We start from the raw sequence: 17,093 nt of genomic DNA, 5'->3' as shown, positions 1-17,093 counted from the left end.
ATACAATGAAATATATAAAATGGGGGATACTAGATGATAGACTTTGAGCTCTGACCTGAGGCATTGAACCATAAAACCCAGGAATGTATGTAAGGCTACATGTTAGTAGTAATAAAATTAGCTCAGAAATTTTAAAGTGCAGGAGTTTTGGAAAAATTTTCATTCACATTCTTGCACTTTTTAACTAGTGATGTAACCTTAAGCAAATAATTCAAGTTTTGGGGACTCAGTGTTCACATCTATGAGTAGGGATAATAGTACCTACCTTAAAGAATATTTGTAACTATAAAGTAAGATGGTATTTAGATAATATAGTAGGTGCTCAGTAAAAACCATTTCCCTTTCTCATTCCCTATGGAATGCCATCACCAACATCCATGCACAGCCTCCGGAAACTCAAGTTATTTTCTGAATGTCCTGATAGAAGCCCATCTTCCTACACTCATGCTCAGAAGTTACATCCTTCCCCATTACAATCTTTCCTATCCCTTCTCAATACTAAGTTTTATTCTTGACAACATGCTACATCAACCAAGGAAGTTTGTATTTTAAGGAGAGTCACTTATAACCGAAAATACTTAAGCCTATAGGAATGATTCCTAAGGTGGACATTTCAAGCATGGGGGCAAGTTTGTTGAGATAGGGAATTAAGTTCACCTAGATGTTAAGACAGCATGTAGAAAAGTAAAAACAGGTCACAAATCAAGCCACATACACATAATAATTTTAGGTTTAGAGAAAAATGATTACCAGAAAACAATGCAAGTGCATGAAGAAATTAAAGCCGCTGGTCCTGCAATAAAGTATGTTGTACAGTCAGACATGAAAACAAGACCAGTGCAGGGGGATGCATAGTAAAATACTGAGGTAAATATTGAAAACAACTAATTCATTTAAAAAATTACTTCTCCTGTCTCGCTTTCCCCTTACCCTTTCAACCCAACACTGACAGCCTTTAACTGACATAACTGCACTAAACACGTTCTGGAAAGGTACCAGTGATCTCTTAATGCCAAAACGGAATGGATTCGTTGCTGATCCAACTTGCCTGGCTCTGGAGTTTTTACACTGCTCATGATCCCCATCCTGCCAATTTGTCCAGTAATGGTCTTCCTGTTTTACTCTTTTTTTGGATCTCTTTCTTTCTCTCATCTTTGCTCAGTCTTCTTCCATGCGTCCTCCCTCATATCAGTGAATTGAGCCCATGCATTCAGTTGCTACCTAACTGCTGATAGGTCAAAACTCTGTATGTCCAGTTTAAGACCCTCGAATGAAGTCAAGGACACCTCCAACAGCATTTCCCATGGCTGACTCAAACACTGATCCTCTAATCCTGCCCTCTCGGCTGTATTCCCTTTTCTGTGACTAGCATTTTCATCCACCCCATGCCCTAGCCAGGCACTTGAGTCATTCTAACCTCCCTTCTCTTTCTCAGGCTAACACCCAAGTCAGTGAACAAATTTTATAAATCCTATCTTCTAACCTTTTTTATGTCGGATCTCACATTTCCATTCCTGTATATGCCTTTCATTTTCAATATAGGCCATTATCACTCGCCAAGAAACAGACTTTCGGATGATCTGCTCTCTCTAATCTCATACTCCTCCAATTCATTCTCCCTAGCAGTGCCATGGTGTATTTTTCTAAAATGAAAAGCTGTTCATGTCTCCAGTGTCCATCTGTTTCATGTCACCATGACTAGCTGAAATACCCTGCCATGTTTTAACATGGAGTGACTCTCATTTACTCCCAAGCCTCATCTTCTGTCATCTCCACTATTAACTTCTTTTTTGTTCCTCACCCAAGAATATTTTACTGATTTTAGAGAGAGAGGAAGGAAGAGAAGAAAATTGATCAGTTGCCTCCCATACACATCCAAACCCGGAACTGAACCCACAACCTAGGTATATGCCCAAACTGGGGAATGAACCCACAGCCTTTAGTATATGGGACAATGCTCCAACCCACTGAGTCACCCGGCCAGGGCTGCACTATTAACTTTTGATCACCAGTCCCCTCCTGCCTTCTGTACCAACCAACCCTGAAATGACATCTTTCTTTGTGTTTTGAACATTCCACTGCTTGATCAGATAACTGTTTTTCCTACTTCATTTATTAGATTGTAAACATTTTGAGGACATGAAATGTGTAACATTTATCTCTGTACATGCAAGGACTAGAGCATAGTAAATGCTTCATAAGTATTTAATGAAAATGTATTTCATTTATACAACTTGTATACATAAGAAATTTGAGCACAAACAATAAAATGACGGAATAAACAGTTGGTGCCTGGTTCGTTTTGTAGCCATAATACAATTGGGTAACACAGGTGGCTTTTTATCCTAAGAGATAACACATGTAACATACTATGGCAGATAGTATTTTCCAAAAAGTCACTATACTATCTCCCTCCCACCCCACAGGGTTCTCTGCAATGTGACCCTGCCACTTCTCCATTAAGAATTAGAGTCTTCACTTCTTTAAACTTGGGTGGGCCCTATTACTACTTTGACTGAAATAATATGGCAGATGTAAAGCTATGCCAATTTGGAATATAACCCTTAAGTGGCCTGGCAATTTCCACTTCCTGCTTCTTAAAAGCTAGCTACCTTGTATGAAGCACATGAAAAGGAAATGAATGGTGTGAAGGCAAGAGGCACTGAGGCCCTTGACATGTGGATGGACAAGGCATTTGAGACACCAGCCCAGGTGAGCCTTCAGATGACAACAGCCCCAGGCACCATGTAGCTGCACAGTACGAACAGTCCCAAAGGAAAACAACTCATCAGTGCCCAGTCAATCCACATAACCAGAGAAACAATAACAAGTATTTTCAAGGCCCTACACTTGGGGGAGGTGTGCTATACCACAATAAATACATAATTAGATTTTTAGTTTTCTCTAATATTATTAGACTTTCTAAATTGATAAATAACAATAGAGGTTACCTTTCAAGTACTGTCATCTACTGACTTCATGAAAACAAAAGCAAAACAAGAACGCAAAGGCAATAGCAACAAAAGTCAAGCAATGTCTGAAGATCTTTTTTAATTGAAACTATTCATTGTCTTTAAGAAACAAAAGTATAAAAAATATCAATGTTCATTTATACTTAACTGGTTAAATAATTATGATATAATCCCCGATGGAACATTATACATTACAAAAGGAATGTTTTAGCCCTGTATAAGTTGATATGGAATAATGACAATGCAATAAATTAAATTGCAAAACATTATGCACAATATGGATCTCATTTTTATTTTCTTAAATAACCACACAAGGAGATGGGATATTTTTCTATTATTCCAGAGAGAGAGGAGGGAAGAAAGAGAAGAAACATCAATTGGTTGCCTCCTATACAGCTCCAGCCTGGGACCAAGCCTGCAACCTAGGCATGTGCCCTGACTGAGAATCAGACCCACGACCTTTCAGTTTACAATACAATGCTCCAACTTACTGAGCCACACCAGCCAGGGCTAGAGCTCATTTTTAAAAGGAATATTTAAGTTCAGAGGAAAATATCTGAACATGTATCTACAAGGACATGGTTACATCTGAGAAAGTGATTGAAAATGAGAACTTAATTTTATTCTATGTCATATTAATTGGATACTTTTACAATGAATATGTATACTAACATTTGTAAGAAAAATACAAATCTGGAAAAAAATAGATGTTTATTAATACATGATTTTATCTCTTTCTCATACCCTCCCCTCCATTTAGCCTTTCTTGACCTATCTTTAAAGTAATTTATGTACACTTTTGTACGTTTTTAGCTTAACGATACCACAGAATTTCAGGTTGTGCATCATGTCGTTATTAGGAATTAAGTTATTTAACAAATTGAAGACAAACTCCTTAATCTGGAGATTGAAGTATTCATAATTTTGTTCCAAATTATCAACACATTTTTCCAGTTTTTTATATGCTTGATTTCAAAACTACATCTGTTCCCAGAACTGTGGCATTTTTCAGCATCTGGATAGCGCATGCTGTTCTCTTCAGGAAATGCATTTCCTCCAGCATCACACTCACATCCACACATAGCGCCCATCCTGCTGGGAGTCATATAGAACTTCACTCACTTTTTCTCTGCAATTGTCACTTTCTACCTACTTGCTTTTGAAATTACTATTTGAAGTTTTAAATACAACTAATATTTCAAAGAGATAATTCATGCAGTTCAGTTGAAATGTATTTAAAACCATAGTGAACAATCTCTCTGTCCAGCCACCCTGTTTCTCTTCCCTTCAACAATCAGTGATTTGTTTTCTTGTGATTCTTTTCAGGGACATTTTATGTACATACAAACACATGCATGCACCTTATTTTCCCCACCTTTCACACATATAATGGTGCACTTTACAAAGTGCTTTGCACTTTGCATTTTATACATAATTTATTTACCCACTCAACCATAGATCCTTATAGAGCATCTCTTATATACTAGGAAGTGTTTTAGGTCGCAGAGAAAGAGAAATAAGCTAAAAAGTTCCACCCTCATGAAGCTAACATTCCTACATAGGGAGACAGACAAGGAACAAAATAAAGATAATATATACTCTGTTAGATGGTAAGTGCTAAGTATGACATAATAGTAACAATAAAGCAAAAGGAGAAAATAAATATTACAAGGTAACATTTTAGATGAGATTTTTTAAATAATATCCCGAAGGCAGTTAAGATATTAACCACATGGCTCTCTGGAGAAATAGAATTTAAGATAGAGGGAAAAGTGTGAAGGTCTGAAGCAGGATTGTGTTCTAGGGACAGCAAAGAGCCTGCTGTGGTTGGAGCAGAGTAAGCAAGAGACCTACAAGCATTTTAAATAGTTTTATTCATGTTCTTCTTATTTTTAAGACTAAAAGTTTATGTATAATAATTTAGTAAAATAGGTATGCATGTTGACCTTAGTTTCTTCTAGTACTTAACTCAAAGCTTTATAAATAATAAGTGCCTAAGAGTTGTTAAATGATAAGTGGATGACTGAATGAATGAATGAAAAAATGAACAAAAATGAATCAATGAACAAATGTTGAAGAATCTAAAGTCAATGACATTTACTACATTCAAGACCTTTGCACTTTCCATTTTCTTGGTGTGGAATGCTGTTCTACATACCTATGTGATCACTGCCCTCAGTGCTACAAGATCTTACTCATATAACACTTCTCAGGGGACTTTACTGAATATCTTACCTATAGTTATCCAATCAAGACAATTTAGCAAAGAAAGACCAAAAGGCTGATTAATAACCCTACTTATGCTTCTGAACCAGAGAACCTTGGCATTTCTGCACAATTTCCTAAGAGATGATCTGGAGGAAGAAGTTACAGGTGGAAATTGACATAGCAACAACAATTTCCCATCTTTCCACCAAGAAGGTCATGTAGACATGTTTCGTCAGCTATTAGGCACTGCAAAACATTTACTAGGTGGTGGGTTTATGTCTGTAATATACTTACAGGTATGATTCCACTTTCTCAAATACAGACCTGTCATCTCACGATAAATAAATGGGACTGGACATATTTCTCAGTGTGACTGAAGGGCATCTAAATACAAAATTCTCCATATGTCTCTTGTATGCCACATGCATACATTTTGGCCTCTCTAATGAGACTTGCATCTATTAACTGAGATAAACTAGTTCTTGTTCTAGATGAAATTCAGAAAAAGAAGCAACTACTGTATTTAAAAAACAAAAAGATGATGGGCAAAGAATGTAAAATTCTTAATAAAACCTACATTCTGGTGTTCTTTGTGCTAGGTCCCTACTGAAAGCAAAGTTAGCTCTAATTTGCTGAATCACTGCCAAATTTAACTCTGTTTATATCTTATTAAAATGGATGTTTCATGAAATAAAGATCTACATTCTGAAAACTGTTTTCCATGCAACTTGCATTAAGGAAACTTGTTCCATAAGCACATCTGGTCCTGTCTCAGCATGCTGTGAGGAGAATCTATACACTATCTCAATGCCTCCACATTAAAACTTTTAAGATTTTGCTTCACTAAACACATCAAGGACAGCTCCTATCAATAATTTCAAACCCCTTAAAACCATCACGTTATCCTGGCATGCATATTATATTGTGGCTCTTGTTGTTTCTCATCAAGGCATAGAATAGTGCTGAAAACCCTGCTCCAATTTCTTCAGTATGTCTCAAGTATAGTGCACCAGTTTTCAACAGATGCTACAAAACACTCATTGATCTCCAAGGCACTTAATACATAGCACAAAGGCAAAATTGTGCCTATAGTCTTTCATTTTCATATCACTAGTTTACATAGCTGTTTACCAGTTCTATCATTTTATTGCTTTGAAAAGTGTATTTCTCAGATGTGAAATCTACTACAAGAAAAATTATGGGTTAGAATCTTCAGTGGAGCAGTTCTCTATATATTCTAATATTGTTGCATATTCCTATCATTTTGAGATCTATTACGGAACAAAGTTTTTTCCAATATCTTCTTTACTTACATTTAAGACAAATATATAACATGTGCTAAAATTACTTATCATTATTTGATTTTTATTCATTGTCAGTATTTAGTCCTAAAAGACTAAATAAGAAAGTCCTAAAAGACTAAATAAGTATTGTAAATTTGAATGAAATATTTGTGACTTTACAGGTGTACAAAGTACTTAAAGCAGGAAAATAATCTCATTTGGGAAGAATATTGAAATGATCAGACATATAAAGAAATGGAATCTCTGTAAATTTCTAAAAGAGTAATATATTTATAGGTTCAGTGGATAAAAAACCTAAAATGGTCCTGGCTGGTGTGGCTCAGTGGATTGAGTGCAGGCCTGCAAACCAAAGGATCCCCAGCTCAATTCCCAGTAGACACACATGCTTTGGGAGTGGGCCAGGTCCCAAGTAGGGGGCGTGAAAGAAGCAACCACACATTGAAGTTTTCCTCTCTCTCCTTTCCCCTGCCTCTAAAAATAAGTAAATTCTTAAAAATAAAAAATAACTTAAAATGTTTAATGGCAAGTAGCATACACTTTCAGGTATCATTTAAAATATTTCTACATCTTTTCTCCTTATTCTTCAAACTTTAAGAAGTTTTAGGAACAAAATTAATTTTTTTCAAATATTAATTAATTGCCAAATATTCATTCAGAGTGTAGAAATAATCATTGAATCATGTGGAAGTTTTCACAAAATTTCTCCTAATATGTCAGTTATACAAGGTGGTTTTTTAATATATTTTATGTCTATGTCAAAACATTATTAAAATGTGAATTACCATAGTTCTAATAAAATAGAACTATGTTAACTGGGGATAAGTATTTTATGTTCAATTTTTTGAAAATAAGCACGTTTTCCCCATGCCAGATACAAGGGTTCGCCCTCAGGAAGACTCAGATTGAAATAACCTATTAAAATATTTGAAACCTAAACCTACTTCAGATGAGCAATTCCACAGCACAGCAGCCAGTATAATTTCCTAGACACCTGGTGCATCCAGGGTTTAAGCACCTTAGTGACTATCTTCTCTCTTCATTTAACCTGCCAGTAAGTGTGCTCACTCTGGACATGCAGTGGTCAACAGAACTGAAGACGTCACAGCTCTCAAGGAGTTTACATTGTGGTGAGGAAGGGGAGATAAGGAACAAGCACACACATAAACAAACAAGATAACTGTAGGTTACGATGAAGGTACGAAGAAAATAAAACATTGCACTGAAAAGGAAGATACGAAGAAAATAAAACATTGCACTGAAAAGGAGACTTATGAGAGGGGCTTGTGGTACTTTAGATCCAGAGATCACAGGTGACGCTGGAACTGAGATGTGAATGCTAATAAGGCCAGCCAAAGAAAGACACAAAGGCAAGAACATTCTCGGAATAGAAAACACTTAGTGAAAGGGACTTGATACAAATGTAGGTATTTGAAAAAGTACATAAGCACCTTCCAATTTTGGTTATAATGGTCTAATGGGTAGTAGACTTAAAACTTTCATTGTAAATAACTATAAAACTGGATTTAAAACTATGTAAAACAGCTGTTTTCTGTCATTGCACAGTGGATGGCACCTGGCTATGATAATGCAGAGCAAGAAAATATGTGAGCTGAGTTCCACATTCATCCTGGCTTTCTGCCTGGGGGCACTCACTCTCCAAAGCTTAACACAGAGACAGAAAGGACCACCACACAAGAGTAGCATGGCTAGGCAGAGGACAGAGTTAGAGTTCCAGGCTATGAAGAAGACTGGAATTTGTGAAAAAGGAAATTGAAGAGAAAGAAACTACACAGAAATCCTCAAAAGAGTCCCCTTGGGTCTTAAGCTAAATATTAAGCTATGCATGCACACGCAGGCAATACTCCATACAGCACTGTACAAATCAACTACTGGGGCTGAGGATCTTAAAAGAAATCCTGAAGGTTTCATAGTGCTGTAAGATGTGGGAGTTCTGAAAAGCCACAGTGGAAAAACCTTGAACATTTAATTGAGGTCCCAATAAGGATGAATCTTATGAATAGAGCTACTCTCATCCTAAAGCAAATGCTACTCCAAAACTGTCCTAACAAAAGCCAAAATCAATCCTCGACAAGTTCAAGTTGAGCCTCCATTAAATTTACTTCCATGCAGAGTAAGACCCAGCCACTATTAAATGAAGATAACACAATCAAGATTCTCAGTGCAGCATCCACAGCAAACAGTGTATAGTAATAATAAATGAAATGATAAGACCAACAGGCAGAAACTGTGACCTAAAAGTAGAGGAAAAACCCAGTCAACAAAAACAATTCTAGAGATGACACAAGTGTGAAAATTAGCAGATAAAGGCACTTTTAAAAACTATTTTAAATATATTCAAGGATTTAAGGGAAAAGATAGGTATGCTAACGGAACAGTTGAGGGATCCCAAAAGAGAACTAGAAATATTAAAAAATAAACAAACGCAAATTCAAAAACTGAAAATAAATGAATTACTTCTTGCAGATATTTTAAGTGCAAATAGAAGACCAGAGGGAAAGATCATTAAACTTGAAGGCAGATCGACAAATATATCCAAATTTAACTGAAGAAAGAAAAAAATTGTGAAAAAAAATGAATAGAACTTCAGTGACATGGAAAATAATGTCAAGTAGTCTCACAAGTAGTCTAATATGTGATTAGAATCCCAAAAGAGAGAAAATATATAGCAGAAAAATTAAAGAAATAGTAAAAATAATTTCAAATATAATTTTTAAAACTATCAGTGCAAAGACACAAGCAGCTTAGTAAACCCAAAGCAATAATCACAAAGAATACCAAATGCCTAATTTGATACTGTGTAATTTAAATTTTATATTTTTAGCTGCTCAATTTTATTAAATAGTGCTGTAATTTTTCTGTCTGCAGTTAAGTTGTCTGAAATAAGTTAAATCTTTTCTATGCTTCCTTTTATTCTTTTTTTTTTTTTTTTGAGAGGATCTAAAGCAGTCTTTGGTCTAGAGCTAATAGACTCCACTTCTTAGACTTAGTCTCTGACACACATTTAAATAATATATGTTAACTGTTGAAAGATTACTTATTCTTTTAAGTTAAAATAGTCTGTACCTCAAATATTTCTAATACAAATTCAAATAAAGTTCATTATCAACCCCTGACACACCAATAAATTGTCATACAGTTACCTATATTTTCAAGATTGGCAGGAAAATGGTTGAAGTCTTAAAGAGGATGTGAGAAGACTTTAAAAGCACCTTTTGACTTTTACTAAATTTTTTTAAATTTAAGTTTTTATTACCATTTAATCAACTCTACCCTACTGCTGCAATCACCACATGTGATTGCGTGTTCCTGGGTGAGACAGCGCATGAACAGGGCAAGTGCAATTAAGGGGGAGAGAGAGGGAGAGAGCTCGCTTCTTTGTTCCCCTGAGATTATAACTAGGAGCTTTTTCTGAATCCTCACCCAAGGACATGCTTATTGATTTTAGAGAGATAAGAAGGGAGAGGGAGAGAAACATTGATGTGAGAGATGAACATAGATTGGTTCCCTCTTGCATGTGCCCTGACTGAGACCAAACCTGTAACACAGACATGTGCCCTGACTGGGAACCGAATCTGCAACCTTTCAGTTTATGAGCTGCTGCTGTTACAGGGTGCAGCCAAGAGGGGGGACCCCAAATAGGGCTTTGGAATGAGGTCCAGAACTCAAGGTGTCCCCGAGATTTTAGGATGTCCTCACCCCGCCTCCAGGCGTGGGTTGGGGGAAGGGACAAATGGAGCAGGGCCATTGAGAGCTGTTTTGCATAGCAATAGCCTTGCAGCTACCCTCTGGCATGATCATTTAACATATCTATAACCTTTGACTGGTTACATAGTTATGTTAAATAGCTGTGGCCCTGCTCTGAGCCAGGGGAATGGAAGTAATGCCCCCACCAAGATGTAACTGGAGGGCAGGTCCCCCCAAGTTACAGCGCCTGCGTGGGAGCTTGGAGATGATTGGCACCATGACATGGGGCCACGCCTGCCCAGACTCATGATGGCAGTAAAGCCGGAAGGATATGAGTTCTGGCAAGTGAGGCTGATTGTAGGAGGAGTCGGAAATGGAGCTGCAAAGGAAGACTGGCGCAGGGATTTAAACCCAGACTCGGCAGCCATTTGAGAGAGAACCATGCGGCTTTGGCAGAATGGAGATTCCCACAGCCCTGGGAGAGAGAATCACCATGCGGCTTTAGCAGAGAATCACCACTGGGCTTTGACAGAGTGGCAATCCCCCTCCCTGCAGCTTTGTGGGGAGAAGCACTCAGTTTTGGCTGAGTGGGGACTCCCGTGGCCCTGGGAGAGAGGACCACGTGCCTTTGCCAGAGTGGGGATCCCCGCAGCTTTAGAATGGGGAACCACCACCCAGCTTCAGCAGAGATCCCGGGGACACAACTGTGGGTGCCGGCAACTGAGGGAGGCCTACCAGCTGAGACAGATACTGGGAAGAGCCAGAGGACTGCCTGAGCTATGGACTTCTATTTTCTTTCCTGAGATACGGTACCCCAGACTGGGCAAAGGGGGAAGGAAGGACTGTGTTTGTCTGTGGGTGTTTTAAGGGACTTTAGGATTTTTGATGAAGACATTAGGTCACTACGTTGTTTGTATAGCATTAAATAAACATTTCCTTTCCTTTTCACGAATCTCTGGCATTGAGAGACATCTTTCCTATAGACGGTGGACATAACAGACTTGGGGGTTTTCTTTCAGTAATAGTATATCGTCCCAGGCCCCCCCTTGTTTATTCTGTAATACTGCTTCAACCAACTGAGCCACACTAACCAGGGCTAACCAGGAAAGTTTTTGAAATAACCAATCAATTTCCCAAGGTTCTTCGGGCTTTTGGTAGGTCCACCTCCTAGTTAGACTGATGAGCCTCTATGGCCAAGCACCTCCCTGGCACCATTTTGACTCCTATTGCACATGTGCTTACTTCCCCTGCTTCCTGCCAACAGTCTGGTACTAGAGAGCAAACTCTGCTCCTGAGGAGATTTCCTGTGCTCCTCAGATTAAGCCTGCTCAGCGGCAGTCCCCTGGAGTGTGTGAATGAGGCTATAAATACAATAGCTTCCTGGCCAAGGAAGCAGGCTTATGCTCCCCAGTTTATTAAGTTCAATGTCTAATTTCCTTCACTCTTTTTCTTAATAAAAATTAGCTAAATACCTACAATCACAAAATGACTTAGTTATCTCCAAAGGAACCCAGGGGCAAATGGTATACACCACTCCGGAGCAGGACCTTTAATGGCAAATGCACTTTGCAGCTAGTTGCAAATTTTAACCAGCACATAGCATCACAGGAGTTGAAAGGAAAATCATGGTATGGAGAAAGCCACCTACTAAGCACTACCACCAGCCTTGACCATGAGCAAGATTAAACCTCCTGTGGGAGCCATTATACATTTGGGGATTTATTTGTTATGGCAGTTTAACCAATAAGATTTTTTTTAAGAGCAAAGAAATAGTAATAGTGGAGATGAAAGAATTATAGCTATTGGGAAAGACCTAAAACCTTGGGCTGAAATGCAAGCTATTATAAAAAGCCATCCTATAATAAAAATTAAAGCTCTATGGTTTATTCAAACACTAACAATAAACTATCAATTCAGAAAAGTGGAGTCATCATCCTATTAACAACAAAGCTGAGGGCTTGATTTCTTCAGGCTTAGCTTACTTGTCATGCTAAAGCAAAAGTAATTAGTGTTCATTGCAGACAGCTGAAGTGTTTTCTACTTTGACTAAGTAAACATTGTAAAATATAGCATGTTGTTCTTGTTAACTTAAATGCAGTAATTTTCTTTCCGAACTGCATTCCAAAACACCTAAGCATTATTTTATGTTAACCTAAAAGGAATAGATATGCAAAACAAATCCGTTTTCAGCAAGTACCCAATCAGAGGCAAAGTTATTCATTCTGATGGAATCTACATTTATCTGAAGTGATCTTCATGAGAAAATTCTAGGAAGACCTTTCTGAGAGGCAAAGCTTCCTCTGGAGTAGTGCCACTTTAGCTAAGTGATATGCCATGACAATTTACTAGTCAGAACTCCCTTTTTTGCCCTTTTCTTCTCATGTCTCTCCTTGTAGCTATCGGGTTTTCCTTTTCCGTGAGTCTGCTGCTGAGCACTTAATTGGGTGCAAAAGTTAAGTACTAAGAGACAGAAAAATACTCCAACTTCCCATATCTTTCTGAGAAAAGGAATAAAGACACTAAAACTATAGTCTGCCAAAACATGGGAAAGGCAGAGAGAAAGTACTGCTTCTATAATAGTCTAGCCCATTTGTGAAGGCTGGTGTACATGGAGCTAGTGAACAGGGGCAGGGGGCTATTGGGCAGGAAGCCCACTGAGACACTCTTGATTCTAAACTTCCGGCTCTGTAATAAACTGAAAAACAAAACAAACAAAAAACACAGAACAAAACTGCTCTGTCAATTAAATAAAAATGGTTTTCAATTGTAAAAACAATAAATGTTTCTCAATTTGAAGAAAGGAAATAAAGTTAGACACCTTGAAATTAAAAAGAAAACATGTATTTTTAAAAGCTGTCCTGGGGTAAGTACTGATTTGCAGAGACACCAAAAGTAAAATGAGCAAAAATAAGAGAATTAATTGGAAATAAATGTTAGTAGGTATGAAAGATCAGGCTAATTAGAATAAGAGCCACTATCATCAGAAGAGATCCTGATTTATGATCAAATACATAATAGGTGTAGCAGAAAACACAGAGGTTGATGCTGAAGGGAAATGGAAAGTCTCAAAGAAAAGGGTAGGGTTGAAGGAAGTCATATAAAGGTCCAGTATTCTTCCTAGAAAAGTCAAAACAGCAACCCAGAGATTTTTAAATGACCATTATTTCTGTTTCACACCCTATAAGAATAAGTAATTGATTTCATAATAATCTGAAATATAAAATTCATATAAAGATGCCCACATATGCCATCAGGGAAGAGAAGAGAAAGCCAAGAAACCCCAGAAAAGAGTCCCAGTTGGGTGGCTCATTTCGTTGGAGTATCATCCTATACACCAAAAGGTTGCAGATTTGATTCCCAGGACATACCTAGGTTGTGGGTTCCATCCCCCAATTCATGTGTGTACAGGAGACAATCTGTTTCTCTCTCACATCACTATTTCCCTCTCTCTCTAAACATATCCTTAGGGGAGGATTTCTTTTAAATCTCAGAAAAGAAACTAGAAGAAAGTCAGAACAGAAACACTTGTTAGCCAGCCTTACTGGCTTGTAGGTTGTTTCAAAGATTGGAACGTTGGCCTCATGGGGCATTTTTAGCTTCCATATGCCACAATCTGACCTAAAATTACATGTGATATTTTTATGTTAATTTTTTCCATTTAATCTGCTGGTAAGAGATCTAAAAAGAAAATTCTGTAGCACTTTTCCACCTGTCAGATTGTCTGTATGTATCAGATTGTCCCAGAACTATGTGGGTATAGTGGACTTAGGGCAAGCATCTAGAGATTTTGAAAAGATACCTCACCAAAAATAATGCCTGGCACATATTACTATTGCTAAAGCTATTATACTGTTGTAACCAGGTTTTGCTTTGTTTGTTTTTTAAGTATCTCTTATTCTCTTACTAAACTGTGGACTCCATGAGGCCTGCACTGCATCTGATTTACCCTGGCATTCTCTTGCTTAGCCTAGCACCAGGTACAGCTTTGGAACTCAATAAATGCTTGTTAATCAGGTGAATGAAGGAATCCAGCTAATGGCCCAAGGATCTTACAGAAAGTTGAACTTAAATTTGTGCTAAAGATGTATGATGACTTTCACTTACAGGCAAAAGGAGAAGACATATTTTTCCCTATGCCTCCTACAAAGCACAACTAAAAGACCTATAACTTATGAAAAGAACGAAAAAGGAAACTCTTAAAAATAAAAAGAAGACAGACTGCCTAGAGACCTCAGAGACCCAGGGAAACTCTGAGTGGAGATTTACCGGGTTTTTATTTTGGGTTTTTTTCCTCATATATCCCAGACAACAGAGCTGAAGAAGCCAAATTCCAACAGACACAAACTAAAAAAAAAATGTCCCAATAAAATCTTGCTCTTTGGAGCCAAAAGACTAGGAAAGGACAGCCTAGCAATATAGAAAACCTTTCAGACAATAACTTCTACTGTAGTCAACCACCACAGAACACCTGTCTCAAACCACACTAATGCCAGAAAAGTCCAAGCAAGATGCTGAGATTCTCTCCCCAGATGATAATGAAGCACCCCAGTGCCCTCGCCAGGATGTCATTAAAGAATGTTGGACTTCCACCCCTGCCCAGCAGTAATAAGGTGTCCATCCATCTCCCCGCTTGTGCAGTATCAGAGGAGACTTAATGAGGAGTAAAGCACTTCCAGCATTGCCTAGTGGTGATGAGGGTACTCCCTGCTGTCTCCCTGCCATCTGCGGAGGCCATGCGGGGAACAGTGACAAGGCATTCCTGGTACCATCAGCAAGGGCGGTATTAGTGGACTAGTGGGGAGCCTGCACACCTAACCCCACCAGGAAGTAAAGAGAAAGTGGGTCACTCACATATTGCTGGTGAGAATATAAAATGATACAGACACTATGGAAAACAGTTTGGCAGTTTTTTAAAAAGCTAAGCACACAATACTATATGATGAAACAATTGCATTCCTGATCATTTAGCCCACAGGTGGCAAACCCAAGATCCGCAGGCTGAATCCAGCCCTCCACCTTGTTTTATCTGCCTAGCACCTTGTTTCTACCTGGCAGCAGCGCTGACCTCTCACTTAACTGTTAAGAAGTAGTTGTATTTATAGTCCTAAAACTATATTCAGCCCTTTGAAGGCAGCCACGAGGCTGATGTAGTCCCCAGTGACAATGAGTTTGACATCCCTGATTAGCCCATAGAAATGAAAAGTTATGTTCATTCAAAAACCAGTATATGAATGTTTTAACAGCTTTCTTTATAAAAGCCAACAACCTGGAAACAGTCCAGATGCCCACCGTGGGTAAATCAAACATTGTGATTTACATTCATACGATGGAAGACTATTCAGTAATAAAAGAGAATGGATTGTTGATATGCAAAACAATCTGGGTGAATTTCCCAAAAGAAATATGCTTAGCAAAAAATTCTGTTCAAATGGTTACATACTGCATGATTCCATTTATATAACATTCTTGAAATGACAAAATTATAGAAATGAAGAAGAAATTAGTGACTTCCAGTGGTTAAAAAGTGGGGAACAGCAAGAGGGAAATGCATGTGTCTATAAAGGGGCAGCATGGGGGATCCCAGCGGTGATGGAAATGTTTTCAATATCTGATCATGGCCGTGCACTACAGTGTTGCAAGGTCACATCATGGGAAGCTGGGAAAAGGGTACCTAGGATCTGTGTTATTTCTTATACCTGCTTGTGAATCCATGGTGACCTCAAAATAAAAATTGAACAAAAAGTTGTACTTTTCTATATAGTAAAAAAATATACACAAGATCATGTTAACTGGAAATGTAATGGCCAATCTTGTCTGGAGCTATATATTCTTTCATATTCAGTGTGCCTTTCCATGAATCTGTGCAGTTTTTAAATACTGCTTTGTCCTTCACCACACAAGATATGTCATTATGATTCCTTTTGATATTTTTGCTTTACAAAAACTTTAAGATTAGTTTTAATATGTTCTCATTTTTCAGAAGAAAAGAGATGATAATTACATGTATAAAGTCTATATTAACTGGAAATAGAGCTATAATTGAGATTTACAACTGTGTCAGCACAGAAAAGTGACAAACAGTAAGATATAAAATGCCAAAAACCTTTTGCTAGGAGCATTAAAATCTACTGTAAATCAATTTTTCAATCCAGGAGAACAACAGCTCTCAACTATTAAAATCTCTCATCTGTACCTCTGTTGAATGGTCTTCTGAATGAGAACTAGAGTTTCTATTGAATTCTTTCATTGAGTTCATCGGGTCATGTGAATTTTTTGACAGCTAAAGTCCTGGTCCGGGAAGCAAGAGTTCCTGAAGTTTTTACTTTGAGATCTGACACAGACTTGATGGGTAAGTCTGAACAAGATACAGCATATCTTTAGGATTTGCTTTTTCTGTCAAGTTTATAAGAATCACATGTGTAAAGACACATAGTGTCTTTTTAAACTTTTTATCCTCCCTTTGGCCAGGCTTACGAACAAACTGGAGGACACAAGCCAGAGTCATGGCCTTGGCTGATACAGAAACACCATACATCATCATCTAATGGGAAAATCAAGCCACAGCCATTGTTTCAGTGGAAGATAAACATCTCCCTTCCCTAAAATCAATTTCAATTTCTGCCCTCTCCTCTCCCTTCAGCTTCCCTCCTTGGACACTAGGTCCTGAGGACTACAAGGTACTTTATAACCTGCTTACACAAGAAGGTATACTCAGCACCCTGTTTCCTCTGGGGCTTTCAAACCAAATATGAGACATCCCTGGACTAACTTTTCATCTGTTCACTTTTTTTCTGTGGAAGAAAAGGAGAGAGGCAGGAGAAAGATGGGTCTGTTAGCTCTCTGATGAAACATCTCTAAGATCATCAAAACAGGAATTGCCTCTTGAAGAAATGCTTTGCCTTAC

The 17,093-nt window shown here is 38.0% G+C and overlaps 1 pseudogene; it reads left to right on the top strand.

Moving 5' to 3' along the window:
* The window catches only part of LOC123818052, a 43,617-nt pseudogene extending 26,883 nt beyond the window's left edge, over positions 1–16,734 (top strand).
* The last annotated feature ends 359 nt before the right edge of the window (positions 16,735–17,093 follow it).

Source organism: Phyllostomus hastatus, unplaced genomic scaffold (genome assembly GCF_019186645.2).
Source record: "Phyllostomus hastatus isolate PE091 unplaced genomic scaffold, TTU_PhHast_1.1 phas_contig_254, whole genome shotgun sequence".
NCBI lineage: Eukaryota > Metazoa > Chordata > Mammalia > Chiroptera > Phyllostomidae > Phyllostomus > Phyllostomus hastatus.
The sequence above is the reverse complement of the archived record's forward strand: the minus strand, read 5'-3'. Positions and strand labels throughout refer to the sequence as shown.